Here is a 22,467-nt window from a genome sequence, read left to right on the forward strand (position 1 = left end):
CCTTCGCGTATCGTGGTTTTTTGGTAACTACTAGATTGAATTCCCAGCCTGGAAGTGCATCTGAGGCACCATCTTGGCTATAGGAAAACAAACCACAACACACGAAGTTGGAGTTTGTTAAATACTAGATTGAAATCCCAGCCTGGTAGTGCAGCTGTAGCACCGTCTTGGGCTGTAGGGAAACGAATCTTTGCACCTTCGTTTGTCGTGGTTTTTTGGTAACTGCTAGATTGGATTCCCAGCCTGGAAGTGCATGTGCAACATCTTCTTGGCTGTACGAAAACAAATCGTTGTGCCCTCGTCTGCCGTTGTTATTTTTGGTAACTGCTAGATTCAATTCCCAGCCTGGAAGTGCATCCGTAGCGCCATCTTCGCTGCAGGAAAACAAACCACTCCACCTTCGTGTGTCGTGGTTTTTTGTTAAATACTAGATTGAAATCCCAGCCTGGAAGTGCAGCTGTAGCACCGTCTTGGCTGTAGTAAAATAAATCTTTGTACCTTTGCCTATTGTGTTCTTTTTGGTAACTACTACATTGAATTCCCAGCCTGGAAGTGCATCAATAGCACCGTCTTGGCTGTAGGAAAATAGATCTTTGTACCTTCGCCTGTCGTGGTTTTTTGGTAACTACTAGATTGAATTCCCAGCCTGGAAGTGCATCTGAGGCACCATCTTGGCTATAGTTAAACAAACCACTCCACCTTCGTGTGTCGTGGTTTCTTGTTAAATACTAAATTGAATTCCCAGCCTAGTAGTGCAGCTGTGGCACCGTCTTGGCTGTAGGAAAATAAATCTTTGTACCTTTGCCTATTGTGGTTTTTTGGTAACTACTAGATTGAATTCACAGCCTAGATGTGCATGTGTAGCTCCTTCTTGGCTGTAGGAAAACAAATCTTTGTACCTTCGTCCGTCGTGGGTTTTTGGTAACTGCTAGTTTGAATTCCACATCTGGATGTGCGTCTGTAGCACTGTCTCGGCAGTTGGAAAACAAATCCTTGTTCCTTCGTCCGTCGTGATTATTTTTTTTTTCTTTCAAACGTCATGAGAGTTTTATCCGCTAATTTATGTTTAATGGGTAGCGTTAACTAACGTTCAATGCAACTGTCAAATGAATTCCTCTTTTCGGCTAACCTGCTATACGCAAAAGTACTGGCACGGGAGAGGTTTAAAGTTACTCGGAATAGACAATTGGTACTGACAAACATATTTATTTCATCCGACTGGGTTATATTAAAATAAATATGTTATGATTTATTCGATTTTAGTCGATTAAAAATATTAGAATGTCGGTTATAAATGTCGTTGGATGCAAATATATATATATGTCGGGGTGAGATTGGAATTTTGGGCGCGTGACAATTCTTCACGTGAGTTATCCATTGTTTGACACAACTTAAGATTATATTTTCACTTATACACAAGTCTGTTACAAAGATTAACAAATAATAAGTCTAGAGAATAATAAACTTAACAAATAATGAAGTTAGCGAAAAATATATTGAACGAATAATAAATTAGACAAATAATAAAGTTAGTGGATAATAAGTTGAACGGTTAGTAAGTCTAACAGATAATAAAGCTAATGAGTAATACGTTTAACGGATAGTAAGTGCAATGAATAATATGGTTTACAAACAATAAGTTAATAATCGTTATAAACAATAATTTGAGTTCAAACGAATCCACGATCAACGGGATGACTCCTTACTAAGCGCAGACTGATCTTAAGCACAGAAACACGACGTGTCACTCTCTAAAGCAGTCACAAGACGAAATGCCAGTCTCGTGGAGATTTTTCTCCCCGTACGATTGCATTTTGTTTTCTATGCCCGTTTGGAAGCATCGAGAAGGTTCCAAACGCCGTTGCTAGGCACACTCGTTGGAAGCATCGAGAAAGTTCCAAACGCCGTTGCTAGGCAGTTTCTGCCTGGAGTTTTGATTACTAATACAATGTATGTCCCATTGCATCGGCACCTCCGAGGCAACATCACACGTGGCTAGGCCCGCTCTCGAGGTCGCATGCCGCCACAACCACATTTCTCGGAGAACACATACAACCACTCCAGACCTCCGTTAGATAAAACATCCATCCCGTGACCGTGGCTACGTTCGGCGACCAATTGTCGCCTCGAACCCAATCTTGATATCACAAATCTCTAACAATTACAGCTATGATAAAATCCGGGCTAGACTACTAGAAGATGTTCCCAAAATTTCCAAGGAACGGCTTCGGCTTTCCTTTCATCTCCGACATATATATTATATGGTAGTATATAGTAAGTACGTATGTAGATATAGTAAATATTCGAGCTTCTGATCGGATAAGTTTTACAAATGTTTGGTAGGGTAAGATTTATTTATTTCGACAGGATTAATGGCGAAAGCTAATTTTTACTCGTTCGGGCGATTAAAATAATGCGGTTTATGACAAACGCTATCGTATGATGTAGGCGACGGCAATCGAGGTCGGAGAGAATGCGTCTCGCAATGTTCGGGAATAGGTGAACTTGAGGGCGAAAAACTAGGTGCAGGACCTTCGCTATTTAGTTCTAACTCCTCTCGGCGCCTCTTTTCTTCCCTTTTAACTTCTGCAGCAATCAATCGTTTGTACCAACGTTCGGCTCGCCTCTTGCTGAGGTGACTTTTATCTTTTTGATTCTTTCTTGATTTGGTCATCTAATATGATCAAGGTGAAGTAAATATCACTTTCTGTGTGTGACTTGTGCGATTTCGCAATCCTTACCCAAGGACGAGCAATATTTGCCAACGATGCGGGGAGGAATACGAAGATCAATAAGTGTTTCCGACAATTGAAAACACCGTTAACACAGGTTTAACACAACGAATAATCAGTTAGATTTAATAATTTAGAAAATATAATTCGTTCTTGGCAACTAATGGAGTCGTAAGCGAAAAATGATTATTTTAATTGGCAACGGGGTTCACTGTGAACAATCAGTGTGGCTTCGTAGGCCTCGCCCAAAGACGAGCAATCTGCTAACGATGGGAAGAGGATAACGAAAACCATAGATGTTTCCAGCGTTCGAAAACACCGTAATCACTGGTTGATACTGCGAACAATTGTAAACGAGGTAGTTCGAAAATTGAAAGGGTTGTTTTATTCCAGACAATTCGTTAAATCATGAGCAAGAACGATTACTTTGATTTTGCAACTATGTTCTCTGTGGACAATCAGTGTGGCTTCGTATGCCTCGCCCAAGGGTGAACAATTTGCTAACGATGGGAAGAGGAAAACGAAAACTATAGATGTTTCCTGCGTTTGAAAACACCGTAATCACTGGTTGATACAGCGAACAATTGTTGCGAATTCAAGATATTTCGAATAAAATCCACGTAAATCGTGTGCTTGATAATTTTGTTTGTCAACTATAGCTGCCGACGGATACTTTTGTTCAGAGACAACTTTGTACGACTGCGAAATTAAAAGAGAAGAAGATATACAATTTTAAATTTCTTACCTTGAATAGGTGCGAAGTCGATCAGCACGTGTTGATTATCCAAAATGGCTGCTTGTGAATGTCCCTAGTATATAGTGACTTTTATTAATGTCGAATCTGTTATTTATCTATTAATTACTTGTAGCTTCATTTTACTAGTTGGCGTATAATTGAAGTGGGAATAATATTATTTTGTATTTATTTAATGTGTATAATTATTTGCATGTATTCTAATGCACATGCGTAAGGGCTATTTCATGCTCATAACAATCCAAGATGGTTGCTCATGAATGTCTCCAGTAAAAGTATGGTGGCGCGTCCTTAATTTGTTTAATAATGGAATAATTATTCGTCCGTTGCTTATTTTCCCCTATTTTTGCGTAGTTAGAAATTTTTTTTTTAAATGACGATGGTATTGTTTGTGTATTCATTATAACGTGTATGTATTTCATGTGTTATTTTAATATAATAGTATATGGATTGTGTTATTGTTAAATTTTATAATTTATCAATAGTACTGTTTTATTGTTGTGTTTTGCGTAGTTTATTTTATAGAGTGTTCGCTTAATTAATTTAATACTAATATGTGCATAGTGTGTTATTACCAATTCTACTGCGTAACACAACCTTATTTCCCTACGCCAGACTTAATACAATTATGCTATATTAACTTAGTACAATATAATAATTTCTTATTTTAATTGCATTTGTCGTTGATATTCGGTTTATCGGTCTTGATTAATTTCTAACCTATTCCTATTCTAACCTATATTTATTGGCTGTTTCTACTTTCTTATTAGTTTGTCGTTACTTTATACTTGTGATTTTGCTGTTATTTCACATCTGTATGGTATAATTTTGGAGCTAATCTGTATATTGTTAATTAAAACTTGTTTATTCAGTTATTATTGTTTGTAGGTTCTCCAATGCTATTCCTTCATCTGGTTCTTTGTTACATTTCCAACATTTATTATGACTACTTTTACTTATCCTAGAATTGTAAGTATGTATATAGATATATATAAAACACTATATTTTGTAAATATCTGCATAGTAAAATAGTCCGTCCACTATCTTGTTTGCTAAGACCGCTTCGTTATCATCGAATTGTTTTGTTATAGTGTCACAATTTTTCCTTGATTTTCCAGTTTTCTGTTGCCATTGTGAATGTTTCGGTAGTATCTGATTCAATATTCCATAAGTATTCATTTAAATTTGGTAGTATGCTTCTTGTAACTGCGTCGGCTTTAATGTATATCTTTTGATGTGAGTAACGAGCTTCTTATTATTATCAATTTCTATTCCAAGATGGTTTACAACATTCTTCCCCTTTTTAGGTTATGGTTGGTTACCTCGGTATTTATTGCCTTCGGTATTTTCATACCTGTAAGTAGAATGCTCTTAAAATTTTCCAGTGGTCAACCGTAAGTCTTGTTATGTTGTAAATGTTGTCGACTGGCATCAATTATTGTCCGTTATCCTTGTTTCTTTTAATTCAGCTTTAGTGTTGTTATAAATATTTAGTATTAGTGCAGTTGAGGTTAACTTATCCATTTGTTTTGCCAAAAATGGATCCATAATCAATCCTTGTGGACTTCCTGCATGTACACTTCCTTCTACGATGATTAGTCGCATGTAAACCTTGTTAACTTATAAGGTACCCTTTCTTATTTGCTAAGACCATTCCGTTGATGTTGAATTGTTTGTTATAATGTCACTAATTTTTTGATTTTTCAGTTTTCTCACGTCTCCTTGACCATTCCAGTAGTATCAACTTCGATTCTTCGTACACATTTACTCGAATTTGGTAGTTGGTTTCTAATAACTGCATTGACTCCTGTATAAACCTCTTCGATGTGAGTAGTGAATTATTGTTGTCATTCACTTAACCTATCTTAGTTATTTCTTAACTCTTCCTGCACTTATTAACTGGTTTTATTTCTTCTTATTGAAGACCGCTGTGTCGTTATAATGTCACTATTTTCCTTGGTTTTCCGGTTTTATTTTCCATTAACTATAAGTCTGTTGTCGAGCATCAATTATTGACCATTATCCTTGCTTCTTTTAATTTAATTGTGATATTGTTGTAAATTTTTGATAGTATTATTTTCTTTCATATATATCAAGGCAATTGAGGTTAGTTTATCCATTCGTTTCAGCTATGTTCTATGAAGTGGGTCCACAATTTGTTTCTGTGGAATCCCTGCATGTACGCTTCCTTCTATGATGATTAATCGTGCACTAGGTACTTTCAACTATCACTGCTTTTAATTATTTTATTGAATTACCGTGTTGTGTATTTAAATAATGGTTAGAACATACACATAGTAATTTTCCCTTTTCTTTTAGGTTTCCACTATCTGCATTATTCGACAAGCAGTGTCACACTTCCTTTGGTTTAGCCACAATATTGTTATAAACATCTAGTAGTATTATATTTTGCATTGAGACAATTGAAGTTAATTCATCCATTTGTTTCAGCTGGCCGTCATACATTATGTTCTACGAATATGGATCCATAACCTGTCTTTGCACATACACTTCCTTCTACGATGATTAATTGTTCACAAGGTACCTTTCACTTCCACTGTTTTTAATTATTTTATTGAATTAACACATTTTATATTTAGATAATGGTTAGAACATACATAGTAATTTTCCTTTTTTCTTTTAGGTTCCCACTATCTGCATTATTCGACAAGCAGCACTAAACTACACACTACTGCACTATGTTGCCTTCTGAAATCGGTTCGTTTATTGTTTATTTCGGTTATGCGTTAGTTTCAACTTGCTCAAGTGCACTGTTCGCGGAATCTCTTTCACTTCGATCTTGACGTTTTGATTCTTTAAAATTTCTAACACTTTATGCAGTCCTATATATTGATTAGAAAATTTTTCTTTGCTAGGTTTCTTTATTGGATATACTAGATCTCCTACTTTGAAATTTTGCGGGTTGATTCGTCTGTCGTAGTACTCTTTTGACTTTAACTTGGATATCATCGAATTTTCTCTTGCCATTTGCTGCACAGTGTTGATTTTATCAAACAGGTCTCTGAGATATTCTGCGTACGTTGGTTCCATGTCCTCTTCAATTATTACTTCACCAGTGGGTTCTCTGGCCAAGTGCCCAAGGTTTAATTCGTGCAGGGAGAATTTCGTTCCTTCGTGTAAATCTTGAATCGTTAGTACGTATTCGTTTTCCTTGCAAGCTACTAAACTTTTGCAATATTGGCTTCAAGACTACCATGTATCCAATTACTATTTTCTTCCTTTTCTTCATTTTAGTTTTTATTTTGTGCCAAGACGCAAGTTTACTATCACCGTGCCAATTATCCAATTACTTGCCAATAGCATTCAAAATACGAATTTTTGAAAATGTCATAGCCATATTAACCCATAAATATTTTGGATATAGTATAGTGTGATACCATCTATATTTTCCGAGAGGAATCATAAGATCAGCACTCATGCTATCTACATCAAATACTAGATGTAGTAACCAATGAAGTATTTTTAATCCAATTGTAATCCAATGGCTAGCGTATTTATTCAAGTCTATATATATATATATCTTTGACTGGTGATTCCCTATTTTCTCCTTTTCGATTTCGTTGAGCCCGTTTAACTTGTGTTTTTTCAGCCTGAAAATGTTTAGAATCCTTTTCCTTAGTTATCCTTTTTTCTTCTTTATTTACTTTATTCACAACACGTTGATTTTTTTCTACTTTTTCAGAATGAATAGTTTCACTGGAAGTGCTTATTATATTTAAATTATTATTTATTTGTATGGGACGTTTAGGAATATTTTCGGTAGATTTAGGATTATTCTTTGAATTTTTATTACAAACCTTTTTGCTTACAGATTCTGTTTTGGGTTTAGGGGATAGCTATACTTTTATTCTCTGTAGTCTGATCTTTCTTGCAATTTAATGACTTGGCTTTGAGTTCGATAAAGTTACTTTCTGGTGGTTTTATAGAAGTTTTTGAGTGAGATACACTCGCTATCTCTTTTCCTATTATATTTGAAACATTCACGAAATTCGTGGAACCTTGGTTTTGTTTCCTTGCCAAGTTGAACGTGGAGAGGCGCTTCGCACTTCCCAGCGGGTCCAATATCTCCGTGATATTAGGCAGTGGATAAGCGTCGCCTATCGTCTCGTCGTTCAATTTCCTAGTTTCTGCCTCTTCTGAAAGTTCTTTGGCATTAGTATCGTTTATCTTGTTTGGGAACTCGGAAGATTTCTCACTCATGATCCTGTCTGTGGTGTCGTGCGTCCTCTTTACTATTTAAAGTAACATTATCCTTTATCACAGCAACGGAATGGTGTTTGTATTGAAAAGTTGATTGTTTCAAATGATCAGCATCCCTCTTTTGACTTAGATCTCTATCGGGGTATTTACGCACGCATTTTTCTTCCCAGGTTATTGCTCTTGCTCTTTTCCTGACATCTTTCTCTATTCCCGGGTCGTTTAGACGTTTACGCGACGGGGGTACAAATCTCTGATCCTGGCGGTTGTTTCTGATGTTGTTACTATTGCATAGAGGACGAGCGTTGTTTCGGTTATAATTATTCGGAGGTGTCGGACGTTGGTATCGTATTTTATCGTTTACTTGTTTTAATTCTCGTGTTGCTTTCACGGCTTGGCGGTATGCATTGTCCAAGGATTGGTATCTTGCTATCTTTACTCGTAAATACATCTCGTTTGGGAGCTCCTTAACGAAAGCCTCCCTCGTGTCTCGATCTATTCTATCTTGGAATACGGGACGCGATCTATATATTCTAATATCTCTTCTCCCGGTCGTTCAAACACCGTTGCTAATTCACCTTTATACTCGTTAACTGTTTTTCCTGGACCGAACATATTTCTTAATTTATTTTCGAAGTCACTAAACGTCAACACTTCACTGTCTTCTACGGTGAGAAACGCGTATCCGTAAAGTTTATTCATCAATAATTTCACTAATTGAGGTTCTTGATTTCTTGGCACCATACCTCGGACTCGTTCGCATGCCCTTAAAAATTGAAATATCGACGGTCGATGGCCATCGAACACTGGCACTGTCTCGATCGCGTCTTTTAACTTAATCGGTTGCGAGTTAGTATCTGCCGATCTTATTTCTCGCGGAATTATTGACGTTGATGCTGGTATTTCGGTTTTTTCCGATTCTCTACTTAGACGCAGGTCTTCTTTTAATTTATCTAATCTTACTCTCATGTCGGTTAATACGCGTAAATTTTCATCCCATGCTTTCAATTTTTCTGACAACGCAAAAAGCGTGTCCTCTTTCAATTGAGTCTCGTGCGACAGCCATGTTTTTTGAATTTATATATATATATACATTTTCTGTCAATACCAATGAAACTTTAATCCTCCGTGGAGCGCATCCCACCGCTACCACCAAAAATTTTTTCTGTCACGTTTTCAGTTTGATTTTCAATTTCGTTTTCAATTTGATTGTCGTTAAATTTAATTGAAAGGAAAGGAATGATAGTATTCGAAATATAAATTTAAGATTTCCGATCGGTACGATAGTTGCTGCCACCAGAAATAGTCTAAGGACTATTTCGAAAAAAATTTTTTTTTTTGTCTTTATATTAAGAATGCTGGTGTATTATGGGTGCTGTTACGTCTGTCAACTGGTCGAAATTACCCAAAACGTGTTTAACAATAACGTCAATGAAATTCCAGACCTGTGTCGCCCTTTCGGTGCGCACTTGCGTCTGAAGAACTCCAAATCGTTGCACCTAACAGACAAATAGAAATTAACTCAAAGTGTCGTGTTTTAGTAATGACGTGGATAGGTCGTGACAGATACTGAAGGAACACTCGAATATGTTTAACAACCAAGATATTTATTCACACTTATATTCGATGCGTACACTTGGCGTACGACGCGTGGTTACAATTATCGGTTCGTGATTCGCGGCTAATAGTTCGACTCTCGTTGACGTGTGGTGTCGGTTCGGACGATGATTGCTCACGATGCGTAGCGGGACTCTAACCGATTATTAACTGACTCTCCGTCACGATGATGCTGCAGAGGGAAACTCTCCTGGGATGTGTCCGAGGATACCAGATCATCGGATTCGTCGAGGAGTGCCTTGGTTCGGAAAGTGAGGGAAGTGGGTGTTGTTGTTAATTGGTTAATTTCTGTTTGGTAGTTGGAGAAGGGTGCTGACCGCCCTTGAGAGAAAGTTGCTAGCGGGGAGCATCGTACGTGCGGAAAACAGACTTCCCGTATTTTCCGTGGTATGTGAAGGACAAAGACTATTTGTTCCTTTGGAGAATCTTAGCTAAACAAATCGTAAGATTTATAGCGGGTCCTTGGGCTAGCTGAAAATATTCCGTGAGGATGTGCCGACATTTGGCAATCATCTTGTCCGAAAGATAGGATCTTTGTGTAGCGGGCCACGAGACAGAAACCGTTGGAAAGTTTACTGTCGAGTGCCGCTACAGTAACAACGTCAATGAAATTCCAGACCTGTGTCGCCTATTCGGTGCGCACTTGCGTCTGAAGAACTCCAAGTCGTTGCAGTTGTATCCTGTTATGCCGAGTGTTGTTCCGTAGAGAGTGAATAAGATGACCAAGTAACTCATTTTCCTGTCAACAATTTATTCAATGTGTTCTTACACTCTAGTGTCCATTAGTATGTATATATATATATATGTATATATATGTATATATCTTTGTGGTTAAGTTGTCAATAGTATGTCATTGTTTCACTGTGTGTATATGTGTGGTTAATTAGCGAGTGACGGGGCGAGTTATTTTTCCTTGGGTTAAGAGATTTCTTTCGGTCTGGGTTAAATTAATGCAAGTGTCTGTACATTGGGGACAGGATGCCGCAGGTTGTAGTTCTGACAAGTATACATCGCATAGGCAGCAGTGCATTGCTCTAATTCGCCCTGGAACCCCGCACAGGAAGTGAACTGGCTGAATCTCGTACAGGTCTTGACGATTTGAATCCAAAATGTTGTAGCAGTATTGGCAAAGGAAATAATTATTGAAGTGGTATGCAGGACGAATTAACTGGGCGCAACAATAGGGTAACAATCGGTTCCTTTGATTATCAGATTCAACGCCCATTCTGTGCAAACAAAAAAGATTTTATTATCAGTGTGTCCTATTTATTGTTCAGTTTGTTTCTTACACTGTTGGTTTTATTTATTAACTTGGAAGTTCATAGGTAGCGTTAACTAGCGTTTAATGCGACTGGCAAATAAATTCCACTTTTCGGCTAACCTGCTTTGCGCAGGAATAATGGCACGGGAGAGGATTAAAGTTATTCGGTATATGTAATTGATATAGACACTTGAATTTATTCGATCTGACTGGGTGATATTAGTATCGATATGTTATGGCTTACTCAGAGTTTACTTGATTATAGTTATTACAGTGTCGATTATAAATATCATCGCATACAAATATTGTATATCTAAATATAGTAAGTACTCGAACCTCTGATCGGATAAGTTTTACAAACGTTTTTGGTAAGACAAGATTTAATTATTTCGATTTGATTAATGGTGAAAGCTAATTTTACTCGTTCGGGCGATTAATATAATACGGTTTATAACAATCGCTATCGTATGATGTAGGTGATGGCGACCGAGGTTGGAGAGAGTGCGTCTCGCAATATTCGGGAATTGGTGAACTTAAGGGCGAAAAACTAGGCGCAGGACCTTCACTATTTAGTTCTAACTCCTCTCGGCGCTTCTTTTCTTCCCTTTTAACTTCTGCAGCGATCAGTCATTTGTACCCGCGTTCAGCTCGCCTCTTGCTGAAGCGACTTTTATCTTTACGATTCCTTCTTGGTTTTGTCATCTAATATGATCAAAATAAAGTTAATGTTTCTCTCTGTGTGAGGCCTGTGTGACTTCGCAAGCCTTGCCCAAAGATGAGCGATATTAGCTAACAGTGAGAAAGGAGAGCGAAGATCCGTAAGTGTTTTCGAAGATTGAAAGCACCGTAATCACAGGTTTAACACAGCGAATAATCGGTTAAATTTGATAATTCAAGTTAGAAACAATTGTTCGTTCTTGACAACTTGTGGAGTCGTAAGCAAAAATGATTATTTTAATTGGCAACAGCGTTCTCTGTGGACAATCAGTGTGGCTTCGTAGGTCTCACCCAAAGATGAGCAATCTGCTAGCAGTGGGAAGAGAAACACGAAAACCATAGATGTTTTCTGCGTTTGAAAACACCGTAATCACTGGTTGATACGGCGAACGATTGTTAAATGAAATGGTTCGAAATTTGAAACAGTTGTTTTATTCTAGGCAATTTGTGGAGTCGTAAGCAAGAACGATTATTTTAATTGGCAACGGTGTTCTCTGTGGACAACTAGTGTGGCTTCGTAAGTCTCGCCCAAAGATGAGCAATCTGCTAGCAGTGGGAAGAGAAACACGAAAACCATAGATGTTTTGTGCGTTCGAAAACATCGTAATCACTAGTTGATACAGCGAACGGTTATTGTGAATTCAAGATATTTCGAATAAAATCACGTAAATCGTATATGTTTGATATTTTTATTTGTCAACTATAACTGCCGACGGATACCTTTGTTCAGATACTAAACCTTGTACGACTGCGAAGTTAAAAGAGAAGAGGGTATACAAATTTAAATTTCTTACCTCGAATATATGCGAAGTCAATCAGGTATTGTTGTATAACTTGATGATTAATCGAACTCTGACAGTTGATTTTTGATTTCACGTATAACGTGAAACGCATAACGTTGCTACGTGATAAAGTATGAATATCGTAGTTGCTAGTCTAAGCTAGGTTTCCGTTTCTTGGTTATCTTGTTTACGCCTTATCTTAATTTCTCATATTACTAAGACACGCTGGTCCTGCTGAAGCTTCGTCTTCTTGTTTACGCTATTTCTTAATTTCTCATATTCCATTTGGTGTTAGGGACATGCAAGGTATGTGATAAAATGTAGTTATTGTAGTGGCTCGTATTTTGCTGAGGTTGCGTCTGCGATGCTTCCGGGCCCTTCCTTACTGATGCCAGTGGGAACGGTGGTGGGCGTCTCATTTTTCCGCCGAGTCTTTGTATGTGAAGCACGCGTTAATATGTGCTCTTCAATAAAGTGGGGTTTCTTTGCGTAATTTATAGAGAGTTTTAATTATTTGTTTATGAGAAATATTGTGAATTGTTTGTCTGTATTGTGTGACGGTTTCATTCGATATAAGGTATATAGTTTTACAATTTGAGGTTTCTTGTATTCGTAATGGCGTGTTATGTGTTTTAGTTATTTATTATCTGTATACGGATTTCAATCAGTGGTTTTTATTATACGATCGCTAATTTCGGTATTTTAATTTATTGTGGTTTTTATGTTTTCTTTGGTGAATACACGTTATATTAAGTCATGGACACGGAAGTATCTCCGGAAATGAGGGAAATTGACGTTGCTGTTAATTGGTCAATTTCCATATTGGTGGTTAGAAGAGGATGCTAGCCGTCCCTGAGGGAAGGTTGCTAGCGGAAAGCGTCGTTCGTTGAAAAAATAGATCTTCCCTATCTTCCCATAGTTGGGACAAAGACTGTTTGTCTGTTCGCAGGACTTTAAATAACCAAATCTTAATATTTATAACGGGCCTCGGGCTAGCATATGAACACGTACTGTGGAGATGCGTCAGCATCTGGTTTATCTAGTTATCATTATCACAAATCTCGAATAAATGCAATCGGATCGAATGACGACAATTGTTTAATTACGCCTATGATAGAATCCAGATTACGGTGTTAAGGGATTTCCCCGAAGTTCCAAAGGGAAGGCTCCGATGTCCTTTCATCTCCGACATATATATATATATATATATATATATATATATATATATATATATATATATATATATATATATATATATTTTACAATGTAATTTTCATACACAATTTTGTTTGTTAACGTGTAGTTTCGTATATTTATTTCTTTATGTTTATTAGATTATTCGTTGTTCAGTTTAATAACATATATGTATATATTTCACAATGTCATTTTTATATAAAATTCCTTAAGTTTATCCAAATGTTAATTAGTTTTAATAATGTAATATCATACATTTTATTTCTTTTATGTTTGTTAGATTATATATATATATCGGAAGTTCCTGGAGCACTCCTGTCATACGCGTAGGATGATCATCTTGGAGTTTTAGTCGGTAGGAGTCCGACACTACTCTGCTGTTACGCGATTATTAGAACAGCGGAGTGTCCATGAGGATTTCTCTACGTACAAAAAAAAAAGATTGTGTGTGTGTACGTGTGTGTTTCACAATGTAATTTCGTATAGAATTCTTTCAATGTTGGTTAATCCCAATAATGTAATTTCGTGTATTTTATTTTTATATTTATTAGATTATTGGATGTTCGGTTTAATAATATATATATATATGTTCTACATTATTATATATATATTTTTTTCCCACGATGTAGTTTCCTATAGGAGTAATTTTAATAATGTAATATTGTACATTTTTAACTTTTATATTCATTAGATTGTTGATTTCATATATACATATATATTTTGTAATGTGATATTCTTGAAACTTGTTAAAATGTTAACTGTTCTTAATCACTTGTCTTGTTAACAGGTTTATTTAGTTGTATATATTTTATCTATTTTATTTCTTGTATTTGTTAATTAATTAAAATATGTATTCCTACTGTTTCAATTATTTCCCTATCGCTATTATGTCGTATGTAATCGTTCTTATTTTTGATTCATCAGGTCAGTTCGCAGCTCGTTCAGTTTATTAATTAGTTTTATTCAATAATTTTATATGTTTTATACTTGTTGATTAATTAAAGTGTATCGTCCCATTGTTTTTTGTTCCATTTATTCTCCCTTACTATTATGTTGTATATGATCGTTCTTATTTCTTGATTTGTTTGGTCGATTCGCGGCTCGTTCGATTTATTAGTTGATTTTATTTAATGATTTTATTTTTATTTTGTATTTTACATATTCCATCTTTGTTAATTGATTGTAGTATATCTTCCTGCCGTTCCATTTATTTTGTTTTGCTAATTCGTCGTATATAATTCTTCTCATTCTTGATTTATTTGATCTGTTCGTGGCTAGTTCAGTTTATTAATCGGTTATATTTATTTTATTTTTTATTTCATATATTAATTGAGGCGTGTCTTCCTGTTGTTCCATTTGTTTTCCCTTGCTAGCATGTCTCCTAGTCAATTTTTCGAATCGCGAATTCCTTTTGATTGAATGGTTTTTCAAATCATAGTTTATCCTTAGTCAAGTTATCAAATCATAGGTTATTCTTGGTTGAATATAATATTATGTAGTATTACATTATATAGTATCGAGTCGTGGGTTATTAATTAATTTGTTCAAATAGCGAGTCGCTTTAGATTAATTGGTTTTACGGATTGAGTTGTCGAGTCTTAGGTTATTTCTTGATTGAATATTACGTTATACAGTGTGGTTGGTAACTGGTGGTACAAGCGGAAAGGGGTGATTCTATGCGAAAAAAGAAGTCGAAAATATAGAATAAAAATTTTTTTTCCATTTTTTTTTTTTTTAATTTTTCCATCCAGAAAACGTTATCACGAGACGTGATAAAGTGCACGCGTACCGAGCGAAAATGCAAAGTCGATTTTCTCGAAATCAAAATTTTTATTCTATATTTTCGACTTCTTTTTTTCGCGTAGAATCACCTCCTTTCCGCTTGTACCACCAGTTACCAACCACCTTGTATAATATTATATAGTATCGAGTCCCGGTTTATTAATTGGTCCATGTTTCTAATGTTCCGTTAATTTTCCTTGCTATTACGTCGCGTACAGTCGTTCTTTGTTCCTGATTGATTTTGAAATTTTACTCGCCGATAGCTGTGCACGCCTGTTTCATCTTCGAAACAAGCCCAATCGTGCGCAAAATGCAATCATTTGAAGAGTTTGCCTGTGAAACGCTGTTATTTCGTTCCTGTTGGAGATATTTCGATGTTTAAACGCTACTTTTACTCCATTTTACTCGCCGAATGCATAGGCATTCCTGTGTTATTTTTTCAATGTACTGCTGTTTATTTAATTGAAAGGAATGATAATATTTGAAGTATAAATTTGAAATTCCCGATTGATACGGTAGCTGCTACCACCAGAAATAGTATAAGGACTATTTCAAAATCATTTTTTCTTTTCTTTTTATATATATTAAGGGTGCTGATATATTATGAGTGCTGTTGCAACTGGCGACTAGTAGGAGTTAATGGAATTGGCTTGCCATAAGCGCAGTGCAATCTCGAGTTAATCCAAAGCGTCGGCTCTCAGTAACAACTTGAATGAAATCCCAAACTGGTATCGCCCATTCGGTGCGCACTCCCGTCTGAAGGATTCCAAATCGTTGTACCTTACGACTGATAGGACGTAACCCAAAGCGTCGTGCTCTTTTATTCAATAACTCGTATGTTAGTGGGTAGCATTAACTAGCGTTTAATAGGACTGGCAAATAAATTCCACTTTTCGGGTAACCTGCTATGTGCAGGAGTACTGACACGGGAGAGGATTAAAGTTGTTCGGAATAAATAATTGGTATTGACATACGGATTTATTCGGTTCGACTGGGTTATGTTGGTACCGATTTGTTATGATTTATTCAGATTTTACTCGATTATAATTGTTACAGTGTCGATTATAAATGTTATAACATATAAATATGTCGGAGATAAAAGGACATCGGAGCCTTCCCTTTAGAACTTCGGGAAAATCCCTTAACACCGTAATCTAGATTCTATCATAGGCGTAATTAAACAATTGTCGTCTTTCGATCCGATTGTATTTGTTCGAGATTTGTGATAATGAGCTTGGGCTCGAGGCGATAGCCAGTCGCCGAACGTAGCCGCGGTCACGGGATGAACGCTTTGCCTAACAAAGGTATGAAGTAATTCTATAGCTCTCCTTAAAAGAAATATCTCTGGCGACACGCGACAGTAAACATTCCAACGGTCTCTGTCCCGTGGCTCGTCACACGCAGTCCCTATTCTTCGAGTAAGATGATTGTCAGATGTCGATGCGTCTCCGCAGTACGTGATCAGCTAGCCCGAGGGCCGTTATAAACACTAAGATCTAGTTACCTAAAGTCCTTCAAACAGACAAACAGTCTTTGTCCCAACTACGGGAAGATAGGGGAGATCTATTTCTTTCAACGAACGGCGTCTCCCACTAGCAACTTTCCCTCGAGGGCGGCTAGCATCTTTTCTAACCACCGATATGGAGATTGACCAATTAGCAGCAACGTTAATTTCCCTTACTTTCTGAACGAAGACTATCCTCGACGAATCCGATGATCTCGTGTCCTTAGATACACCCCATCATAGTTTTCCTCTGCAGCATCATCGCGACGAAAAGTCATTCTCTCGCGAGATCGTATTAGCGACTTACTTAGCGTCTGTACGCTCGGGGGATATTCCACGTTTTAACAAAGAGTCCGACTTAGATTTTGTGATCATGTTCATCTATTATCCCGTTGACCGCGGATTCGTTATTGAACCTAGGATCATTGTCATTAGTTTCTCGAGTATCTAATTACCACGGTTACTTGTCCAATTCTATAATAATCGTATTTGCACTAGTCAATGTCTTTCTCTATTGCATAACGACAATGTGTAATTCAAACGAAGATACGTTTCACGCCCCTAATCCTAATTCCAATGTAAACCCGACAAATATGTATATGTAAATATAGTTAGCACTCGAACCTCTATTCGGATTGATCTTATAAGTGTTTTCGGTGTGACAAGGTTCGTTTAATTCGATTTTATTATTGACAGAATCTATCTCTAGTCGTCCGGGTGATTAATATAGCAAGGGTTATAACAATCACTTTCGTACGATGTAGGTGATGGCGTTTGAGACCGAGGAGAGTGCGTCTCGTAGTGGGTCGCACTCCAATGTTCGGGTATCGGTGAACTCGAGGGCGAGAAACTAGGTTCAGGACCTTCGCTATTTAGTTCTAACTCCTCTCGGCGCCTCTTTTCTTCCCTTTTAACTTCTGCAGCAATCAATCGTTTGTACCAACGTTCGGCTCGCCTCTTGCTGAGGTGACTTTTATCTGTTTGATTCTTTCTTGATTTGGTCATCTAATATGATCAAAATGAAATTAATGTTCCTCTCTGTGTGAGGCCTGTGTGACTTCGCAAGCCTTGCCCAAAGATGAGCAATATCTACTAACAGTAGGAGGAGGAGTGCGAAAATCCGTGAGTGTCTTCAATGATTTGAAAGCACTGTAGTCAGAGGTTCACACAGAGAATAATCGTTTTGTTTTAATAGTTCAAAATTTAGAAACAATTGTTTTATCCTTAACAACCGTAAATTGTGAAATCGTAAGCAAAAACGGATATGTCAATCGGTTGTCACGTAAACTTGAGGGTTGGGTGATAAAATAAAAATAGCTGAGTCGTAACACAACTATTAATTTTGTTTTAATTAAACTTTATTACAAATTCAACAATCAAACTGGAATACACACTGAATTAAGATAAATCACAATTCACTCCAACCACGTTATGAAAAACTTAGTTTCACCGATACTTAAAGTACGTGACTGTTATAAGGGTAGAGACAGGTAAAGATATGTTGACTATTCTAAGGATACAGAATAAGTGAAGTTTTACTGACGATAATGTGTCTGAGGAAAGCTAGGAGTGGATGTGTCTAAGGACACGGGTCTATCGGACTTGTTGATGATAATTTTGGTTATGGAAGTGAGGGCAGTAGACACCGTCTCCGATTGGATAATAAGACGGTTGGTGGACCAGGAAGGGTTTTAGCCGCCCTCGTGAGAAAGTTGCTAACGGAACATACCAGACGTGAGGAAAAACTAACTTTCCGTGTTAACCCATAGTAAACAATAAACGTAAAAGGAAACTTAAGACAAGAGATACTCGCTTGGTCTGAAGGACCTTAATTATGAAAATTCCAAGACCCCCGGTGGGTACTTAGGACTATTGAGGGTACGAGCCAAGGATGTGCAGACATCTAGGCGCCATTCTGCCCGCGGTGTGTGACCTGGTCTCTGATGTGAATTGATGTTACACGGTCGATGGTGTTCTCTGTGGATAACCAGCGTGGCTTCGTAGGTCTCGCCCAAAGATGAGCAATATGTGCTAACAGTGGGAAGAGAAACACGAAGATCATAGGTGTTTTCTATGATTGAAAACACCGTAATCAGCGCAACGTTTCAACTACGTCAGATCACTAGTTAATACAGCGAACGGTCGTTGTGAATTCAAAATGTCTAGGGCAAAATCCGCGTTAATCGTGTGCTTTATATTCTGTTTCGTTGATTGTAACTGCCAACGGATACTTTTATTCCGATTTCAATATCGTACAACTGCGAAGTTGTCAGAGAAGAGAATATACAAACTTTAAAATTCTCACCTTAAATGTATGCGGAGTCAATAGTGTTCTATTATACAATTCGGCGGTTAATTGAACTTCGGCACTTATTTCGCTTGGACAATCTTCGTAGTTAACACTTATAAATTTCGTTTGAAACAATTAATCGAGAGACAACAGGCAGAGTGACGGTGTGAACGCTTCAATTGACAAAATGGTAACTGACAGTTAATACTTATAAAATTTTTACTAACTTGATTTCGATTCGGCAGATAAACTGGCAGGATGACGGCGTGAACATTTCGATTTGACAAATGGTAACTGTTACGTCTCCTAAAACATCGTCGCTGCAGCTCTCGCGACCGGGTAGCCGATGGCCTGCGTAACGTCATTTCGACCCTCAATAAACCTAAGGACCAACCATAACTTTTCTCTTTCATTGTGTACACATGTGTCTTCATTCAATCCGTTGTCCTGACAGATTTCTTAAGGCTAAAAATATTTGCGACGCACATCTGGTTTTTAGAGAGGTCCTTGGGTTTATTAGGCGCAATTAAAAACACGGAGAAAGCGGGTATGCGCCCATTAGGAAAAATCGAACATCTGTCTAATAGAACAGGCTGGGTTTTCCCATGCACAAGGTCACTCACGAACCACGTTGGTCGGAGGCTTCCTACTCATCACTTCTCCTACGACCATAGGAGAGTCAAGTCGAATACTTCTCCTACGACCATAGGAGAGTCAAGTCGAATACTTCTCCTACGACTCTAGGAGGGTCAAGTCGCAGACTTCTCCTGCTACATCAGGAGGGTCAAGTCAACTTATTTCGTCAACATCGCTAGGTCAAATCAACTTACTTCTTCTACATACGACAACGTCGAAGTCTAGCATCAAAATCTAGTGTCTATCAAGTATCCTCTAGTGCTAAGTCCGCTAATATACGAAATTCGACTATACGAGCCTTGCTCTACTATTCATATCTATCTCATATTCGTGCGACAAGTTGTTATCGACGATTTGTATCTACTCAACAGTGTAGTTTAAGTGTTGGAAATATATATTTTATAATTCTGTGAATCACAGTGTTATATAAACTTAATCACCCCTATTATCACGATTGGTCGAATTAACACCCAGAGTAACACTGATTTTTGGGGAACTTTTAATAAAGATGTGAAAGCATATACAAAATTAATTTATTTAATTTTGTATAGTATCTATACTTTGTAATTATATTTAAATTAATTAGTTTGTTCGCTATTTTGCATAAAATTGTATTATCTGTTGTATTTTGTTGTATTTTTTGTGGACACTCATGGCCGCACAATCACGGTGCATGTATGATTTTGCTGCGAACGCCCGCGGATAGGCAAATCGCGATGCGTGTTTGATTTTGCTATGGATATTCGCGGAGACAAAGGATCAAAGGAAACATTAATCCTCTGTACTCGGAAATTTTAAAGGGATCTCCATGAATAAGTAAATTTAACGCTCAAATTCACGATTTCTTTTGCAAAACATCGCAAGGGGATGTTTACGTCTCTGAATATCATGGTCTCTTCTCTACGTCTTGTACAAGGTAAGCTGCCGCCCGCCCATGTGTCGTTTGGATTGAGGATCCCGCTGCATAGGCGGGTTGATCTCCTTTGGTTTGCGTAAGAGAGTTTGCTTATGTGCAAAAATATTTTTAATTGTCAATAATTAAAAACAAAGCCGAAAACGCAATTTTTTATTGTTAGGAAGATGATACATTTACACTGTACATGTGAATGTGTGTGTAAGAGTCAGAGGGCGTCCAGGCCTTAGTTGAGACAAATGACGATAGACAGTCGTTAAGAAGCATCTGGACGAGTTGGTTGACAACAAGCGTGCGTGCGAGTAGGATTACAAGGTCTTCAGAGTATAAGATATGTGTATAACTGTTGTGTGCTAAATAAAGTAAACTATTTGTATTTCCGAATCCCTCCTATATCTTAACATTTATTCTTGATTTTCATTTTATTTTGGCATCAAGAATCGCCCCTTAAATTTTTGGATATTTGTAGCCGAACACCCTATATAATGAGTACAGAAATGACAAGATGGTTAAACAAAGGAATGTTAGTCGGATTGGTTATTTCTGAGAGATCCAATACAATCATAAAGATAAGCATGCATATTGGCCGAAAATAAACATTTACAAATGTGGCGGCACTCGACAACAAATACCGCCATTCAACACTAACACACCGGACAACGGTAGCGCAGTGGTTAGCGTCTTAGGTTACGAACGTTCGGGACTCAGATTCGAATCCCGGCGCCCGTAGTCCTATTTTTCTCACACGCATCTAAATTAGAAGAAAAATAGCAGTACCCCAGCAGCGACATCTACAGCCAGCAGCTACAATTATCACGGACAACACTTACACCTCACAAATGAGACAATATAGCAGTACATGACGACGAGCGATAGAGAACAGTATCTCTACTGACTCTGTGCTATTCCGTTAGCCAACTCATCTCTCTTCTATACTTACATTACAACTTCACAACACCAAGTCATCGAAAAGGATAGTTAATTTACACTTGAGTTTTCATATGTTCAAGATCACCTCATGGAATTTTTTCACCGGCCATGAAAGAAGCGATGTGATTATCAAAAAAAGGGTTACGTAATCTATTTATGGCGTGATATTCACTTTTATAATATCGAGAACGAAGTGACGCAAGTTCTCTATCACGAAGTCATTGGATTTTGATTTATTTTGGAACGTAACACTCCACGATAGAGCAAATGCACAGACTCACAAATGGAATAATACTAGCATTAGAAAACAAACAATACTGCACAGCCCTCTTTATGGACATCGAGAAAGCATTCGACAAAATAAACCACAAAAGCCTACTTCAATCAATCAGAAAACAATTCCCGGAGCAGATATACCATTTAATTAAATCTTACTTAAGCAGGCAGAACCTTCGTAGTAAAAATTAAAGACACATACTAAGAAGTTAAAGACATCAAAGCAGGGGTTCCGCAAGGAAGCGTCTTAGGACCAATTCTATACACACTATACACGGCCAACATACCAACACTACCAATAGCAAAATACTGACATTTGCGGATGACACAGCTGTACTAGTCAGGCACACGAACCCTGTAACAGCAGTCACATTACTACAAGAACATATCACAAAAATAGAAAAGTGCCTTCAAGATAAACAAATTAAAGCAAACCCCGATAAATGCAACCACATTACATTCACACTGCGAAAACAGATACCACCAAACATTATACTGAACGGCACGCACATAATACAAACAAGGCAAGTCAAATACCTAGGACTCCATTTAGATATACGATTCACATGGAAACAGCATATTAAATCAATAATAGACAAAATACAGATAGCAAGGAGACAAATGTATTGGTTAACAAGTCGAAAATCCAAACTAAGTATAGAAAACAAATTAAAAATATACAAAACGATCATAAAACCAATCTGGACGTACGGAATACCACTATGGGGAACAGCAGCAATGAGCCATATAACCAAAATAGAGACAATGCAAGCAAAAATTCTTAGAACAATAGTAAACGCCCCATGGTACGTTAGAAACGAGGACGTACGGAAGGACCTGGGAATACCAACGGTCAAAGAG

The 22,467-nt window shown here is 37.3% G+C and overlaps 1 long non-coding RNA gene across 1 annotated transcript; it reads left to right on the plus strand.

Annotated features, from left to right (window-relative positions):
* The first annotated feature begins 5,616 nt into the window (after positions 1-5,616).
* LOC138185594 (uncharacterized) lies at positions 5,617-6,980 on the plus strand. The gene is made up of 3 exons (XR_011174672.1): positions 5,617-5,701; positions 5,806-6,027; positions 6,131-6,980. It is a non-coding gene; the product is annotated as an uncharacterized LOC138185594 (long non-coding RNA).
* Positions 6,981-22,467: the final 15,487 nt, after the last annotated feature.

Source organism: Bombus flavifrons, chromosome 12 (genome assembly GCF_040668555.2).
Source record: "Bombus flavifrons isolate JBK064 chromosome 12, iyBomFlav1_principal, whole genome shotgun sequence".
NCBI classification, from domain to species: Eukaryota; Metazoa; Arthropoda; class Insecta; order Hymenoptera; family Apidae; genus Bombus; species Bombus flavifrons.